Below are 6,028 nucleotides of genomic sequence, written 5' to 3'. Positions count from 1 at the left end.
TACACACACACAGCACGTGACAAATTTGTTATTTTACCTAACTTCTTATAGTTACATACACTACACACACACAGCACGTGACAAATTTGTTATTTTACCTAACTTCTTATAGTTACATACACTACACACACAGCACGTGATTAATTTGTTATTTGACCTAATTTCTTGAAGTTACATACATAGCTATGGACTAATTTTTGTTATGGAATTTCTGCAGAGAACGCTAGTCGGTTTTGCTATGAAAATGGAACATGGGCGGAGAAGTCTGACTACTCACGATGTAAACCACTGTTGATTGAAAACGAAATGCTACAGGTGAGTTTTATTTTGTCTCTTTATATTTTGAAAATATGAGCCCCGTTATACATAACAGAATAAAAAGTCGCTAATTACTCTTATGATTTGTTCCTGACACGAAGCCAAAGCTGATCTGTTAAAGATCAAAGCACGAACAGAGGCTAGATGATTGTATTTAAAGATATGAATCCTGGTACTTTGAGAAGACAAACGTCTCTCTTCTTCAGGAGTGTAATCCTATTATAATATAAACCACTTATTCCTATTTAAAAATATTTTCATCATACACGTTGATTCTCTACAGTCTTCTCTCTCTCTCTCTCTCCGTTTGAATATAAGTCTTTTCGGAGAATAACTGAATTTATAATGCTGTTATCGGCGCTATTTGCATAACAAAGCCAATTAGAACTTACCGTTTCTTTGATTCACCTGATACGACACTTTTAGCAAAAAAAAAACTAAAGAATTATTCCTTGTTCTGCCTACAGGAGAAGATAACCTAAAACATACGATAACTTATTTGTCCCATATATCTCGGGGGGGGGGGTAGCAATTAGAGAAAGAAGCATGTAATGCTGCAAAACGATTCAAATAAAAGCAACAAATACCGAGTAATTGTAAGAAAATAATTAAGGAAAAAAAAACAACAACAACAAGTAGTGAGTATTGAATGAAGGCAGATAACTACTTGTTTGTTTTTGGAATTTTTACCGGAAAGTCTATCTGTGCTAGCCGTCCCTAATTTAGGAGTGATAGGCTAGAGGAAAGGCAGCTAGTGAACACCACCCACCGTCAACTCTATTTTACCAACAAAAAAGTGTGAGTGACCGTCACATTATAATTTTCCTCACGGCTGAAAGGGCGAGTTTGTTCAGTGACGGGATTCGAACTCGCAACCCGCCATATCAGGTTCCCTCAACTACTGAATGACAGGGAAAATATAAAAACAACAACAACAACAAAGACCGAGAATTTGGCCAAATTTCCAGATGAGAAACGATAATTAGGTGAGAAAAACTTACTAGAAACAAACAGTATTTGTTTCGTTTGTAGTTAAACACAAACCTACACAATGGGCTATCTGTGCTCTGCCCACCACGGGTATCGAAACCCGGTTTCTAGCGTTGTAAGTCCGCAGACATTCCGCTGTGAAACTGGGGAGGGGGTGGCAAACAAGCAATGAATACTTATTTAAAAATATCTTAGTAATAAAAAAACAAACTCAAAGATTAACTCTTAATCATGCCCTAAAATCTTCAAATAACAGACAGCTATATATCAATGGGCTTCTAACACTAAAAATTGGGTTTCGATTGCCAATTGTGTAGCGTTGTGCTTTACAACAAACAAACAAAAACTATCAGTCCACTCATCACTTTCTATCATTAAATATAATATGTGTTTAATTTTTCAACCTTCTATTTAAAAAATACAAACAGTGAATTTGTCTTTAGGCTTAGCATCCACTTACAAGTTAGTGTTTGTCTTTGTCCTAAGCCTACTTTTCTTAGAGAGTGCATCAGAAAGATAAACCAATCCATGCTTTGTTTTTTTTTAAACTAGAAATTAAAATTTTTCTATTCTAATATGATAAAGTAGTTTCGTTCCTGGTGATAACAGTAAGTTTATATTTTATTAAAATGTTGTTCACTTGCTTTCGAAAAAAGAAAGACAGGAAAGAAAAGGAGTAAAAAAACCTGTTTTTAATATATTCGTGCCAATTCAACTGCAAACAAAACAGTATCAAGCGATCTAAACTTAGGAATATCACGTGATAAACATGCTGGCTTATATAACATCGATTTCACTTCTCAGATACTGAGTTAACGTCATACTTGTTGTTAATATTTCATAGTAATAACCGAAGGATAGATTTTATTTCCCGTTGATAGGCTTATATCCTATCCCTGAAGGCAATATCAATTTTTTATTTATAAAACAAACTAAGCTCCGAGAAGCTACCGTCACTAGCAGCTCAATATATTTACGTGACTTTGCATTAACAATGAACTCCATTTTTTTAACCAAAAAAAGAAAGTATTTCGGAACCTTGGAAAATTACTGTTTCTTTAAAAAGATATAACGATGTTTATTAACTTAGATAGATGGGTGCGTTGGTGGGTGAGTAGGAGGATAGATGGGTGAATGAATAGATGAACAGGGTAGCCTTCAGCTTTTTTTTTTCTTTAACTTGTGATCTTTGGTTGATCAAAATGGGGTCTCAACCTAATATTTTGAAATGCCGGAATGACAAGTTACAGGGTCATAAAATCTGATGTATAGTTCAAAGTTGATCCAAAATTGGGTCACAATATAACATTTGAAATGTTGGATTGATAAGTTAAGGGGGGTCATAAAGCTTTTTCCATTGTTCAAGGTTGACACAAAATGGAGTCAGAGTACAATTATTGCCCATGCTTTATTCACAGTATCTTATCTTTATCAATAACGTTCTTTATTTAAACTCTGATTGTTAAAACCATTTGCTCATCACTATTAACAATTCTGAAAGGTGCTATGGGACGTCAAAGAAGCGACCACAGTCTACTACGCTGGTTACGGAGTGTCCCTCTTGGCTTTACTACTAGCTCTCGGCATATTCTTGTATTTCAAGTAAGTGTTTTATCATGTTTTATACCTCAAATTACCGGTGGGATCCACAAATTGCAATTATTATAGCCCTTACTGTAAAGAACTGACTAAAACACCCATTTCTAGGTATAGTACACAGGGCAGCCAGCAGTAATTAGCGGGATTAATTAAGGTATTTTGGTTTGTAGTATTTGTGCGGCTCAATACTTAACTACAAACAAACAAGCTTACTATTTAAAACAAGAGTTTTCGCTAAAACATGACTGATTATGATCAACGGCTCAAGAATGACTGAGAAAACACGTTGTTATTAAAAATATTTGAATATAATTATAAAACCTAAACAACTCTTTCATGCCGGGATTAACTCTGAAATTATTGGGTTAATATGGACTCCAACGACTTTTTAAGCATTTTTTGAACCATAAACCTTCCAGGGTCCTCTAACAACGGCAGAGCTACACAAGGGGCTATCTGTGGTCTGCCAGTTTTAAGTCCGCAGACATATCGCTGTAACACTGGGGGCAATTTTTTAGTTAGTTGTCCATATGATCACTTAAGCCTCATTATTAAGTAGTTAATCTTCTTATAATAAATTAGATTATAGGCTACGATTCAGCCGCTATTCTGCTGCCCTGTTTGTGGTGACAAAATTCGAGATTCGATCCTGGGTCCCTTTGTTAAAAAGGGTGGTGTACTATCCAGTCATCACCGAACAAGATTTGTATCCAGGTTTTTCTGATGTCTATGTTTAGTTGTCTGAGTGGTGTTATCAGTTAGTTGGCTCAAGAAACTTCTTTTTTCTCTTGTGTTGCTCATATCCATCATTTTAATACTTTATTTTATGACCTTCTTCTCCGGCATTATCTGATATGAAGATAAACCAGTATTAGAGAGTCTTATGCATTATGCTCCTGAATTCTAACTGTTGTTTCTCCAGTTTATTGGAGTCCACATTCACAAGAGGTGTTGTAAATGGTAGTTTTACTCTCCGTTAAGTCTATAGAAGCATTGACTTGTATTAACTGCGATCGTATTGTGTTGTGACTTCTGAATACTCTTCTGACTTTATACGGATGACTTTTTAGATGACATAGAGTGATATGTCTGTGTCTGTAATTTTACTCTTGCTAATTTTGGGTGTTTCTCAGTTTTCTTCTGTCATTTCCGAGCTAAATTTCTTCAAAATAGCGAAGACGTAGTGAGCACTAATTCAGCGGGAAACTTTTCTGTTTGTTAAGACTCACTTGCTCAGCGTTTTAAATCGTTATTTAAATTAGTAAATGCCTAAGCATTTTTTTCTCTAAGCAGTTCTACCGTTTGTTTTACCGGATCTAGCGCGTTAGATATTAACTTCTTTCTTGTCTCGTTGACAGAGATCTCCGGTGTCATCGAAACACCATTCACACCAATCTTATCATTACGTACATATTATTGGACTTGACTTGGATCGTTACAGGTATTCTTCAACTTCAGCCAAATCCCACTGCAGCAGGAACCAAGGTAAGGATCTATAACGTATTAATAACTTATATTTTTCTTTGAATTTGCATTTCATGTGACGATTTCTCCAGTGTAAAGTCTGAAAAGAAAAGAGATTTCACTTTTTTTTTTATTTTGGTGCAAACTTTAACTGGTTGTGGAAAAATATAAAATGTGAAGAACTATTTTTTTGTGCGCAAAACATGTATGTCAAGCTGTATGTCGTCTGAACATAGGAATACGTTTTGTGAGAAAAACTTAACGCAGGGTGTGTGAAAACAGGAATTCTTTGACAATACAATCCAGAACCAGTTGAAATATTTAACGAGCTTAACAAAAGTTCGCATGTCACTCCGCGGCTTCATTTAGGAACTACTTTTTTAGATTAAAAACTGAACTAGATATCTGAGTCACGGCCTACTTTTTTCTTTAGTGGAAAAACCTGAATTAGGTATATCAATCCTCGACCTGAATGAAAGTGACATTTGTTTTTGTTAATTATTAATAAACAACAGGATCCACAACTGGATTCATAAGATCCATAAGCTGGTAATCCCCTTTATTAACATATATATATATATATATATTTGTTAAGCACAATGCTACACAATGGGCTATCTATGTTGTGCCCAGCGGGTATAGAAACTCAATTTTTAGCGTGTTAAGGGGTTGCGTGCACATTAACTGTATAACATTTCCTTTTCCAGCTGTTACTGTTTATAAAGTCTGCTATCTACAGCTACTATCGTTCGTTGACTAGTTCTTGAAATACAAGTAGTGTAATAAAACTGAGACTTGCATTTTTGTTTCCCCCGAATTAAAAACAAAACAAAAAAAAACGGGCGTCGCCTAGTGCTTAATGTTGCGGGCTGCTGTTCCAAAGATGCAAGGTTCGTGGTGCGAAGTCTTTTAAGACACTCTGCAGATTTAGATTTGGATGAGCATTATAAAAGTGACAGTCAGTTCCTTTATTCTGTTCTTGTGGCGATAGATGTCTGCTTAACTTTCCTCTGGTCAATGTTTCAAAATTAAGGATGGCTTCAACTCTAGGGACCTCTGACCTACCCATGTAGTCCGCCTAGAATTAAAACAAAAGCACAGTTGAACTTCATTGTTCCTTTACTCATCAATTACTGATTGTGATTTTTAAAGTACTCGTTTATAGTAGTCTACACGCGAGCTTGTCCTTGGAATTATGAGGACATTTGATACTAGCTTATGTTCTGCATGCCTATTGATCTTTTAACAAGAGTATTAATTCTTGAAAAAAAAAAAAACTTGATAAAACAATACTCGTCGAAACAACACTTAGAATGTCTCCTGCCTTAATAGGTTTGGGATATTCTTAAGGGGGATTGTTAAACTGTCACGAATAAGGTGCTTACTTCTTTTTTTAACATGCGAGAGTTATAACGAAGTTTTGCCCAGATTTTAATTTCCACATAGTAACGTATGATAATGACAGCAGGAAATATAGATCACGTTTAAACTTTCCAAAACTAACACGGGTCCTCTACAATGGTTCGTAGGCAGCCTGCATCCTAACTATTTTTCTCACGTACCTGATGGGTACAAACTTCTTCTGGATGTTCGTCGAAGGTCTCTACCTCTACATCCTGGTAGTGAAGACGTTCTCTGTTGAACTTCGAAAAGTCAA

The 6,028-nt window shown here is 35.5% G+C and overlaps 1 pseudogene; it reads left to right on the top strand.

Annotated features, from left to right (window-relative positions):
* The window catches only part of LOC106472074, a 38,498-nt pseudogene that overhangs the window by 6,216 nt on the left and 26,254 nt on the right, over positions 1-6,028 (top strand).

This window comes from Limulus polyphemus, unplaced genomic scaffold, assembly GCF_000517525.1.
Source record: "Limulus polyphemus unplaced genomic scaffold, Limulus_polyphemus-2.1.2 Scaffold5066, whole genome shotgun sequence".
In the NCBI taxonomy this organism is placed as follows: Eukaryota; Metazoa; Arthropoda; class Merostomata; order Xiphosura; family Limulidae; genus Limulus; species Limulus polyphemus.
The sequence above is the reverse complement of the archived record's forward strand: the minus strand, read 5'-3'. Positions and strand labels throughout refer to the sequence as shown.